The 12,842-nt window shown below is 44.7% G+C and overlaps 1 protein-coding gene across 3 annotated transcripts in view; it reads left to right on the plus strand.

Annotated features, from left to right (window-relative positions):
• The window catches only part of LOC115166846 (UPF0606 protein KIAA1549L), a 155,350-nt gene that overhangs the window by 33,025 nt on the left and 109,483 nt on the right, over nucleotides 1-12,842 (plus strand). The window contains exon 1 of one of the 3 annotated variants that reach the window (XM_029720721.1): nucleotides 5,981-6,005. The exons of the other annotated variants lie outside the window; for them this stretch is intronic. The gene's annotated coding sequence lies outside the window, so the exon portion shown is untranslated. Of the gene's footprint in view, nucleotides 1-5,980; nucleotides 6,006-12,842 lie in introns of those variants that run through there. 3 annotated transcript variants of the gene reach the window in all.

The raw sequence follows: 12,842 nt of genomic DNA on the forward strand, positions 1-12,842 counted from the left end.
TGTACTGCAGCAGAGTCAGATCTGGGACCAGGCTACCTCCTCAGTCCCCTGTCCTGTACTGCAGCAGAGTCAGATCTGGGACCAGGCTACCTCCTCAGTCCCCTGTCCTGTACTGCAGCAGAGTCAGATCTGGGACCAGGCTACCTCCTCAGTCCCCTGTCCTGTACTGCAGCAGAGTCAGATCTGGGACCAGGCTACCTCCTCAGTCCCCTGTCCTGTACTGCAGCAGAGTCAGATCTGGGACCAGGCTACCTCCTCAGTCCCCTGTCCTGTACTGCAGCAGAGTCAGATCTGGGACCAGGCTACCTCCTCAGTGCCCTGTCTGGTTGTCTCAGAGTCAGATCTGGGACCAGGCTACCTCCTCAGTCCCCTGTCTGGTTGTCTCAGAGTCAGATCTGGGATCAGACTCCTGGACAGTGAGTACAGCCACTGTGACTGTCACTAGAGTGGAGCATCCTGGGAAGTGTCCTGTCAGCTCCTCCTGAATCAGTGTCCTGTCAGCTCCTCCAGAATCAGTGTCCTGTCAGCTCTTCAATCAGTGTCCTGTCAGCTCCTCCTGAATCAGTGGTCCTGTCAGCTCCTCCTGAATCAGTGTCCTGTCAGCTCCTCCTGAATCAGTGGTCCTGTCAGCTCCTCCTGAATCAGTGTCCTGTCAGCTCCTCCTGAATCAGTGGTCCTGTCAGCTCCTCCTGAATCAGTGGTCCTGTCAGCTCCTCCTGAATCAGTGGTCCTGTCAGCTCCTCCTGAATCAGTGTCCTGTCAGCTCCTCCTGAATCAGTGTCCTGTCAGCTCCTCCTGAATCAGTGTCCTGTCAGCTCCTCCTGAATCAGTGTCCTGTCAGCTCTTCAATCAGTGTCCTGTCAGCTCTTCAATCAGTGTCCTGTCAGCTCTTCAATCAGTGTCCTGTCAGCTCCTCCTGAATCAGTGTCCGGTCCAGCACTCTGCTCATTCCCTCTGCTATCTGTGTGGGATTGGTTTTCTGCATCCCTTCATCCAAATAAAAAAGGAGAGGAATGAATGAATGAATGAATGAATGAATGAATGAATGAATGAATGGAAGACCGTGTCGTGTCTTTGGCATCATTAAAGTGAAGACTGTTATCAAATCAACTCTCTGTAATTATTATTACGTGATTAAACTAATCATGTAAATGTAATTAACTAGGAAGTCGGGGCACCAAGGAAAATCTTCAGATTACAAAGTTATAATTTTCCTACTATAACTTATTTTAATTTAATTTTAATATCTGATCAATTAGTCTTCTAATCAATGAATTATTCTTTACCTCATGTTAGTCTCATTCCAAACGTCGTAAATTGTTGGTTATCTGCACGAACCCAGTCTTCACTATGAATCATCCATATATCAATTGTCTCAATCATTTATTTACTAACTAACTAAATAATCACAGAAATGCATAAACAAACAAACAAAGTAGATATGGTTACAAGGAAATGATAGGGGATGTGCCCTAATGGGCTTAACTGGTATGGCGGCTTGGTAGACAAAGGGACTGAGAAGGGCGTGAAAGACAAAGACACTACACAGTTGATAATTATAATAATTGAAATGCTAATCCTTTGCACATGAACGCTCACTCATTCGGGAATAATTGCAATCAATATATATATTTACGCTCAGTGTGTTGTCGTGATCTCAGCTGGAATCATCCGTCTTTCTGTTGGAAAGTTCATCTGAACTTCTCTTTGCGTCCCTGGAGTCTTTCGTGGTTAGAATGGATACTTCAGAATCCCACTCAGAAATGTTCTTATAGGATAGATGTTTCGGCGGTTGTCGGTCTTCGCATTCCAGGTCGACATAAATTCTAGCTGCAGACTAGTAATTAGTATCGAAGATTTACTCTTATTCTGTCGGTATCGATAGTCTCAGAGTTTACCCATTTCCACCAGTGTAGCCAATGCTCCATGTGGTTTGGTTAGGAATTCAACAAATGTTACAACCTTAGCTCCCTCAGATGACTGAGGAATGCATGGTCTCTACTCAAACCTTAGCCCTCTCGGTAATCGTGCTCTGCAGGGTCTCAAGATCATTTCTCTAGGTGGGGGTTTTATTCGGAACAGCAGAAAAGGCTGTCCCATGATGCCAGATCAATGTCTGTGCTCATGGGGCGGGCCAATGACTTAGTTAACTTTAAAGGGAATTGGATTCTCTTTCATTAAACAGTTTAAAATAACATTACATAATTTCACAAATAGTTTCATCTTTACTCATTCATTTTATACAATAATTAGATGCATATCTCATAACGGAGACTCTTGTATAAACAGAGTTATGGTAATGTGGCTGTATTGTCTCTCAATGAGTTCACAAACATTAAACAAAATGGACCGGTCGTAGCTGGATTCTCCACCGACCGTTTACACATTCTCCAAAACATAGACATTGTTCAGTTCTCAAGTTCTGTGATGTAGAAGAAGTTCGTTTGTTCTACTGTGAAGCTTTCTCTCTCTATACTGCATGAGTGAGAGAGTCTCCTCCAGGAATTTACGACCTGAGATAACAGAACCTGGGTGTAAGAGGGAGAGAGGGGGAAGGCACTCGCTATACCCAAAGAGGGCCACGTCATGACAACCAGAAGACCAAAAAGTGAATGAATAAATGACAGGTCAGGATGTTATAGCCCATCTCTCTGTCAACAGTTTGACTAGGTGGAGCTATGTGCATATCAACAGGGTTGTTTTAACCAATGGGCTGGGTTCCAGGCTTGCAGCTGTTGCTTGTCTCAACCTGCTGGGGTGTTGCCACCCTGGTCTGCAGGACAAGAGGACAAAACCACAGTGCTCAGTTTGTGACATCCTCCCAGACCACTGTGTTATCTACACCTCAGTGGTCACTGGCACTGCCCTCTACTCTCCCCACCAATCTGTGTAGGAACATTCAACCTCTCCTCCAGCCAAATGAATACATTAAAATGACTAGGATGGTTTGGCCACACACACAATTGTTTCCATGTGGTTTGCTAAGCAGTTGAACGCCTTTTTTGCTTATTGTTTTCATGTAGTTCACGTGTCTCAAATCCCTTGTCTCAAATGTACTATCCACCACCACTGTCACTCTGTCTTTTTATTGAAGACAATCTGCTTCCTGTATATAGTGGAAGGAAAAGAAAGGAAGCTGAAAAACAGAGGGAAAGGCGGCGAGTCAGAGGTGAATAGAAGACGCGGTGAATATATGAGAGGCTGAGCGCCCGTTGCCTCAACCCTGGCAGTGTCACGTCTCAGTCCTGGCTGCTCAGAGATGGCACCACTGGCTGGCTGGCTGGCTGGCTGGCTGGGGAACAAATAGACTGTGGAAATGAGGTCTGTATCTTGTTTGTGTGTATGCAGAGATGCCCAGAGAGGGACAGGGCTCAGTCAGCCTGTTCCTGTAAGCTCCTGTCCCACGGTCAGAAATGTTATGCATCATAATCACAGCTGTCTTTGTTCCTATTGGAAACCATTACCTCTTCACTTTGCACATGGCTAACCTTTCCGTTTTGGGGTTGTCAGTAATTGTTTCACCATATTTGAATGTAGAGGGACAATGGCATACTGTACTGTAGCATAATTGTTGATATTGATATCTCCGCCATAAGAATATGGACCAATATAGGAGTCTGGAATGGTGAATGGTTCATTAGGCCCACACGTCCAAAGAAAGGGGTTGTTTTGTTTCGGTAACCTCCATTTGCCAGATATTGAACTGCCCACCCACCATTATACAGTCTGTTAGACTCCAGATACAGTACTATGGTGCATGATACAGACCTCTCTACAGTCTGTTAGACTCCAGATACAGTACTATGGTGCATGATACAGACCTCTCTACAGTCTGTTAGACTCCAGATAGGGTCTATGGTCCATGATATAGACCTCTCTACAGTCTGTTAGACTCCAGATACGGTCTATGGTCCATGATACAGACCTCTCTACAGTCTGTTAGACTCCAGATACGGTACTATGGTCCATGATACAGACCTCTCTACAGTCTGTTAGACTTCAGATACAGTACTATGGTCCATGATACAGACCTCTCTACAGTCTGTTAGACTCCAGATACGGTCTATGGTCCATGATACAGACCTCTCTACAGTCTGTAAGACTCCAGATACGGTACTATGGTCCATGATACAGACCTCTCTACAGTCTGTTAGACTCCAGATACGGTACTATGGTCCATGATACAGACCTCTCTACAGTCTGTTAGACTCCAGATACGGTACTATGGTCCATGATACAGACCTCTCTACAGTCTGTTAGCATGCAGCTTGTCTTTGTGCATCAGCAGTGTGGGGACAAAGAGCTGTAATTGTCATTCACAGGTCATTCAGTAGCCAGGCCTCAGAGTCTGTAGCACTGTGCTAACAGGCACCAACTGAACTACAGCAGCCAGACCTCAGAGTCTATAGCACTGTGCTAACAGGCAGCAACTGAACTACAGCATCCAGACCTCAGAGTCTATAGCACTGTGCTAACAGGCAGCAACTGAACTACAGCAGCCAGACCTCAGAGTCTATAGCACTGTGCTAACAGGCAGCAACTGAACTACAGCAGCCAGACCTCAGAGTCTATAGCACTGTGCTAACAGGCAGCAACTGAACTACAGCAGCCAGACCTCAGAGTCTGTAGCACTGTGCTAACAGGCACCAACTGAACTACAGCAGCCAGACCTCAGAGTCTATAGCACTGTGCTAACAGGCAGCAACTGAACTACAGCAGCTAGACCTCAGAGTCTATAGCACTGTGCTAACAGGCAGCAACTGAACTACAGCAGCTAGACCTCAGAGTCTATAGCACTGTGCTAACAGGCACCAACTGAACTACAGCAGCCAGACCTCAGAGTCTATAGCACTGTGCTAACAGGCACCAACTGAACTACAGCAGCTAGACCTCAGAGTCTATAGCACTGTGCTAACAGGCACCAACTGAACTACAGCAGCCAGACCTCAGAGTCTGTAGCACTGTGCTAACAGGCAGCAACTGAACTACAGCAGCCAGACCTCAGAGTCTGTAGCACTGTGCTAACAGGCAGCAACTGAACTACAGCAGCTAGACCTCAGAGTCTGTAGCACTGTGCTAACAGGCAGCAACTGAACTACAGCAGCCAGACCTCAGAGTCTGTAGCACTGTGCTAACAGGCAGCAACTGAACTACAGCAGCCAGACCTCAGAGTCTGTAGCACTGTGCTAACAGGCACCAACTGAACTACAGCAGCCAGACCTCAGAGTCTGTAGCACTGTGCTAACAGGCAGCAACTGAACTACAGCAGCCAGACCTCAGAGTCTGTAGCACTGTGCTAACAGGCAGCAACTGAACTACAGCAGCCAGACCTCAGAGTCTGTAGCACTGTGCTAACAGGCAGCAACTGAACTACAGCAGCCAGACCTCAGAGTCTATAGCACTGTGCTAACAGGCACCAACTGAACTACAGCAGCCAGACCTCAGAGTCTGTAGCACTGTGCTAACAGGCACCAACTGAACTACAGCAGCCAGACCTCAGAGTCTGTAGCACTGTACTAACAGGCAGCAACTGAACTACAGCAGCTAGACCTCAGAGTCTGTAGCACTGTGCTAACAGGCACCAACTGAACTACAGCAGCTAGACCTCAGAGTCTGTAGCACTGTGCTAACAGGCACCAACTGAACTACAGCAGCTAGACCTCAGAGTCTGTAGCACTGTGCTAACAGGCACCAACTGAACTACAGTAACTTCAGACAATTAGAGGGACAGTGATTGTCCTCAGGAAGACAGAACAACAGTTTAAATGACATTTTCCAGTTTTGCCATCAAAGCCCTTTTCCTTATTCCTCTCATCTCTCTCCTCTCTCTCCCCTCTGTGTCCCATATGCTCAGCTGTCTCAGAGCAGGTGACAAACTGCAGGTGGACCCCACACCTCCGCTCCAGACCAGCCCCCGTCCAGCAGACCAGAGGGGGGTCAGGAAAGGAAGATTTCTCTCATGTTGGAATGGCGACAGGCAGTAGATCCTCGGTTCTCTCATAGTGGTAAAACATGTATTGGGCCTTTACCCTGATATCTCTCTGTTTTTTCACATTTATTTATAGAGTGACTTTGAAATTAAACCAGCACTTACTCTCAAATAACATCAAAACATGTTAAGTGCAGGCTCAAATGAATGAAGTGTGAAGGGGGTGTATTATGTGTAATGAATAAAGGTTTTAAACTGTTTATCAACCTCCCTCTCAGTTATTAAGACGGTCTGTCTTGGAACCCAGTTATATGGACATGTAATATGAATTGTCTGAGGGTATCGGTGACATTTCAGAATGCATTGAAAACAAGTGGCTGTCGATATTGGCATTTCACTGAGCTTATGCATGTTTATGATATCCGGTGGGAAAATGTCTGGGGAAAAAATGTTTTTAGATGACTTTTGTTCGATGCAGAGTTTGAGAAATGTTATGCCCGAGGGGTCAGTGTGTGAAATTGTTAAAGCCAAAGCCTCTGCTGGGTATGTAAAACAATCCCTCTCCGTGTGTGTGGGTATGTAAAACAATCCCTCTGTGTGTGTGTGGGTATGTAAAACAATCCCTCTGTGTGTGTGTGGGTATTGTAAAACAATCCCTCTCCGTGTGTGTGGGTATGTAAAACAATCTCTCTCTGTGTGTGTGTGGGTATGTAAAACAATCTCTCTGTGTGTGTGTGTGTGTGGGTATGTAAAACAATCCCTCTCTGTGTGTGTGTGTGGGTATGTAAAACAATCCCTCTCTCTGTGTGTGTGTGGGTATGTAAAACAATCTCTCTCTGTGGGTATGTAAAACAATCCCTCTCTGTGTGTGTGGGTAATGTAAAACAATCCCTCTCTGTGTGTGTGGGTATGTAAAACAGTCTCTCTCTCTGTGTGTGGGTATGTAAAACAGTCTCTCTCTCTGTGTGTGGGTATGTAAAACAATCCCTCTCTGTGTGTGTGGGTACTGTAAAACAATCCCTCTCTGTGTGTGTGTGGGTATGTAACACAATCCTGATCTCTGTGTGTGTGGGTATGTAAAACAATCCCTCTCTGTGTGTGGGGGTATTGTAAAACAGTCCCTCTCTCTGTGTGTGGGGGTATGTAAAACAGTCCCTCTCTCTCTGTGTGTGTGGGTATTGTAAAACAATCTCTCTCTGTGTGTGTGGGTATGTAAAACAATCCCTCTCTGTGTGTGTGGGTATGTAAAACAATCCCTCTCTGTGTGTGTGGGTATGTAAAACAGTCCCTCTCTCTGTGTGTGTGTATTGTAAAACAGTCCCTCTCTCTGTGTGTGTGTGTGTGTGTGTGTGGGTATGTAAAACAATCCCTCTCTGCGTGTGTGGGTATTGTAAAACAATCTCTCTCTGCGTGTGTGGGTATTGTAAAACAATCCCTCTCTGTGTGTGTGGGTATTGTAAAACAATCCCTCGCTGTGTGTGTGGGTATGTAAAACAATCCCTCGCTGTGTGTGTGGGTATTGTAAAACAAACCCTCTCTGTGTGTGTGGGTATGTAAAACAATCCCTCTCTGTGTGTGTGGGTATGTAAAACAATCCCTCTCTGTGTGTGGGTATGTAAAACAATCCCTCTCTGTGTGTGTGGGTATTGTAAATCAATCCCTCTCTGTGTGTGTGGGTATGTAAAACAATCCCTCTCTGTGTGTGTGGGTATGTAAAACAATCCCTCTGTGTGTGTTTTTGGGTAATGTAAAACAATCCCTCTCCGTGTGTGTGGGTATGTAAAACAATCCCTCTCTGTGTGTGTGTGTGGGTATGTAAAACAATCCTGATCTCTGTGTGTGGGTATGTAAAACAATCCCTCTCTGTGTGTGTGTGTGGGTATGTAAAACAATCCCTCTCTGTGTGTGTGGGTATTGTAAAACAATCCCTCTCTGTGTGTGTGGGTATGTAAAACAATCCCTCTGTGTGTGTGTGTGTGTGTGGGTATGTAAAACAATCCCTCTCTCTCTGTGTGTGTGGGTATTGTAAAACAATCCCTATCTGTGTGTGTGTGGGTATTGTAAAACAATCCCTCTCTGTGTGTGGGTATTGTAAAACAATCCCTCTCTGTGTGTGTGGGTATGTAAAACAATCCCTCTCTGTGTGTGTGGGTATGTAAAACAATCCCTCTCTCTGCGTGTGTGGGTATGTAAAACAATCCCTCTGTGTGTGTGTGTATGTAAAACAATCCCTCTGTGTGTGTGTGTGTGGGTATGTAAAACAATCCCTCTCTGTGTGTGTATGTAAAACAATCCCTCTGTGTGTGTGTGGGTATGTAAAACAATCCCTCTCTGTGTGTGTGGGTATTGTAAATCAATCCCTCTCTGTGTGTGTGGGTATTGTAAATCAATCCCTCTCTGTGTGTGTGGGTATTGTAAAACAATCCCTCTCTGTGTGTGTGTGGGTATTGTAAAAGAATCCCTCTCTGTGTGTGTGGGTATGTAAAAGAATCCCTCTCTGTGTGTGTGTGGGTATGTAAAACAATCCCTCTGTGTGTGTGTGGGTATGTAAAACAATCCCTCTGTGTGTGTGTGGGTATGTAAAACAATCCCTCTCTGTGTGTGTGGGTATGTAAAACAATCCCTCTCTGTGTGTGTGGGTATTGTAAAACAATCCCTCTGTGTGTGTGTGTGTGTGTGGGTATTGTAAAAGAATCCCTCTGTGTGTGTGTGTATGTAAAACAATCCCTCTGTGTGTGTGTGTGGGTATGTAAAACAATCCCTCTGTGTGTGTGTGGGTATGTAAAACAATCCCTCTCTGTGTGTGTGGGTATGTAAAACAATCCCTCTCTGTGTGTGTGGGTATTGTAAAACAATCCCTCTGTGTGTGTGTGTGTGTGTGTGGGTATTGTAAAAGAATCCCTCTGTGTGTGTGTGTATGTAAAACAATCCCTCTGTGTGTGTGTGTGGGTTTTTAAAACAATCCCTCTCTGTGTGTGTATGTAAAACAATCCCTCTCTCTGTGTGTGGGTATGTAAAACAATCCCTCTCTGTGTGTGTGGGTATGTAAAACAATCCCTCTCTGTGTGTGGGTATGTAAAACAATCCCTCTCTGTGTGTGTGGGTATGTAAAACAATCCCTCTCTGTGTGTGTGGGTATGTAAAACAGTCCCTCTCTGTGTGTGTGGGTATGTAAAACATCCCTCTGTGTGTGTGTGGGTATGTAAAACAATCCCTCTCTGTGTGTGTGGGTATTGTAAATCAATCCCTCTCTGTGTGTGTGGGTATTGTAAAACAATCCCTCTGTGTGTGTGGGTATGTAAAACAATCCCTCTCTGTGTGTTTTTGGGTAATGTAAAACAATCCCTCTGTGTGTTTTTGGGTAATGTAAAACAATCCCTCTGTGTGTGTTTTTCGGTAATGTAAAACAATCCCTCTCCATGTGTGTGGGTATTGTAAAACAATCCCTCTCCATGTGTGTGGGTATTGTAAAACAATCCCTCTCCATGTGTGTGGGTATGTAAAACAATCCCTCTCTGTGTGTGTGGGTATTGTAAATCAATCCCTCTGTGTGTGTGGGTATTGTAAAACAATCCCTCTGTGTGTGTGGGTATGTAAAACAATCCCTCTCTGTGTGTGTGGGTATGTAAAACAATCCCTCTCTGTGTGTGTGGGTATTGTAAATCAATCCCTCTCTGTGTGTGTGGGTATTGTAAAACAATCCCTCTGTGTGTGTTTTTGGGTAATGTAAAACAATCCCTATCTGTGTGTGTGGGTATGTAAAACAATCCCTCTCCGTGTGTGTGGGTATTGTAAAACAGCCCCTCTCTCTGTGTGTGTGGGTATTGTAAAACAATCCCTCTCCGTGTGTGTGTGGGTATTGTAAAACAATGTCTCGCTCTCTGTGTGTGGGTATTGTAAAACAGTCCTGATCTCTGTGTGTGGGTAATGTAAAACAGTCCAGATCTGTGTGTGTGGGTATTGTAAAACAATGTCTCGCTCTCTGTGTGTGGGTATTGTAAAACAGTCCTGATCTCTGTGTGTGGGTAAGGTAAAACAGTCCAGATCTGTGTGTGTGTGGGTAATGTAAAACAGTCCTGATCTCTGTGTGTGGGTATTGTAAAACAGTCCTGATCTCTGTGTGTGGGTATTGTAAAACAGTCCAGATCTGTGTGTGTGGGTATTGTAAAACAGTCCTGATCTCTGTGTGTGTGGGTATGTAAAACAATCCCTCTCTCTGTGTGTGTGTGGGTATGTAAAACAATCCCTCTCTGTGTGTGTGGGTATGTAAAACAATCCCTCTCTGTGTGTGTGGGTATGTAAAACAATCCCTCTGTGTGTGTGTGTGTGGGTATGTAAAACAATCCTGATCTCTGTGTATGTGGGTATGTAAAACAATCCCTCTCTGTGTGTGGGTTGTATTGTAAAACAGTCCCTCTCTCTGTGTGTGGGTATGTAAAACAATCCCTCTCTGTGTGTGTGGGTATTGTAAAACAATCCCTCTCTGTGTGTGTGGGTATTGTAAAACAATCCCTCTCTGTGTGTGTGTGGGTATTGTAAAAGAATCCCTCTCTGTGTGTGTGGGTATGTAAAACAGTCCCTCTCTCTGTGTGTGTGGGTATGTAAAACAATCCCTCTCTGTGTGTGTGGGTATTGTAAAACAATCCCTCTCTGTGTGTGTGGGTATGTAAAACAATCCCTCTGTGTGTGTGTGTGTGGGTATGTAAAACAAACCTGATCTCTGTGTGTGTGGGTATGTAAAACAATCCCTCTCTGTGTGTGGGGGTATTGTAAAACAGTCCCTCTCTCTGTGTGTGTGGGTATTGTAAAACAGTCCCTCTCTGTGTGTGTCGGTATGTAAAACAATCTCTCTCTGTGTGTGTGGGTATGTAAAACAATCCCTCTCTGTGTGTGTGGGTATGTAAAACGATCCCTCTCTGTGTGTGTGGGTATGTAAAACGATCCCTCTCTCTGCGTGTGTGGGTATGTAAAACAATCCCTCTCTGTATGTGTGGGTATGTAAAACAATCCCTCTCTGTGTGTGTGGGTATGTAAAACAATCCCTCTCTGTGTGTGTGGGTATGTAAAACAATCCCTCTCTGTGTGTGTGGGTATGTAAAACAATCCCTCTCTGTGTGTGTGGGTATGTAAAACATCCCTCTCTGTGTGTGTGGGTATGTAAAACAATCCCTCTGTGTGTGTGTGTATGTAAAACAATCCCTCTGTGTGTGTGTGTATGTAAAACAATCCCTCTCTGTGTGTGTATGTAAAACAATCCCTCTGTGTGTGTGTGGGTATGTAAAACAATCCCTCTCTGTGTGTGTGGGTATGTAAAACAATCCCTCTCTGTGTGTGTGGGTATGTAAAACAATCCCTCTCTGTGTGTGTGGGTATTGTAAATCAATCCCTCTCTGTGTGTGTGGGTATTGTAAAACAATCCCTCTGTGTGTGTTTTTGCGTAATGTAAAACAATCCCTCTCTCTGTGTGTGTGGGTATTGTAAAACAATCCCTCTCTGTGTGTGTGGGTATTGTAAAACAATCCCTCTCTGTGTGTGTGTGGGTATTGTAAAAGAATCCCTCTCTGTGTGTGTGGGTATGTAAAAGAATCCCTCTCTGTGTGTGTGTGGGTATTGTAAAACAATCCCTCTGTGTGTGTGTGTGGGTATTGTAATAGAATCCCTCTTTGTGTGTGTGTATGTAAAACAATCCCTCTGTGTGTGGGTATGTAAAACAATCCCTCTCTGTGTGTGTGGGTATGTAAAACAATCCCTCTCTGTGTGTGTGTGTATGTAAAACAATCCCTCTCTGTGTGTGTGGGTATGTAAAACAATCCCTCTCTGTGTGTGTGGGTAATGTAAAACAATCCCTCTCTGTGTGTGTGGGTATGTAAAACAATCCCTCTCTGTGTGTGTGGGTATGTAAAAGAATCCCTCTCTGTGTGTGTGTGGGTATTGTATAACAATCCCTCTCTGTGTGTGTGGGTATGTAAAAGAATCCCTCTCTGTGTGTGTGTGGGTATTGTAAAACAATCCCTCTGTGTGTGTGTGTGGGTATTGTAATAGAATCCCTCTGTGTGTGTGTGTATGTAAAACAATCCCTCTGTGTGTGGGTATGTAAAACAATCCCTCTCTGTGTGTGTGGGTATGTAAAACAATCCCTCTCTGTGTGTGTGTGTATGTAAAACAATCCCTCTCTGTGTGTGTGGGTATGTAAAACAATCCCTCTCTGTGTGTGTGGGTAATGTAAAACAATCCCTCTCTGTGTGTGTGGGTATGTAAAACAATCCCTCTCTGTGTGTGTGTATGTAAAACAATCCCTCTCTGTGTGTGTGGGTATGTAAAACAATCTCTCTCTGTGTGTGTGGGTATGTAAAACAGTCCCTCTCTGTGTGTGTGGGTATGTAAAACAATCCCTCTGTGTGTGTGTGGGTATGTAAAACAATCCCTCTCTGTGTGTGTGGGTATTGTAAATCAATCCCTCTCTGTGTGTGTGGGTATGTAAAACAATCCCTCTCTGTGTGTGTGTGGGTATGTAAAACAATCCCTCTGTGTGTGTTTTTGGGTAATGTAAAACAATCCCTCTGTGTGTGTGTGGGTATGTAAAACAATCCCTCTCCATGTGTGTGGGTATTGTAAAACAATCCCTCTCCATGTGTGTGGGTATTGTAAAACAAGCCCTCTCTGTGTGTGTGGGTATGTAAAACAATCCCTCTCCGTGTGTGTGGGTATTGTAAAACAGCCCCTCTCTCTGTGTGTGTGGGTATTGTAAAACAATCCCTCTCCGTGTGTGTGTGGGTATTGTAAAACAATGTCTCGCTCTCTGTGTGTGGGTATTGTAAAACAGTCCTGATCTCTGTGTGTGGGTAATGTAAAACAGTCCAGATCTGTGTGTGTGGGTATTGTAATACAATGTCTCGCTCTCTGTGTGTGGGTA

This window comes from Salmo trutta, chromosome 29, assembly GCF_901001165.1.
Source record: "Salmo trutta chromosome 29, fSalTru1.1, whole genome shotgun sequence".
In the NCBI taxonomy this organism is placed as follows: Eukaryota; Metazoa; Chordata; class Actinopteri; order Salmoniformes; family Salmonidae; genus Salmo; species Salmo trutta.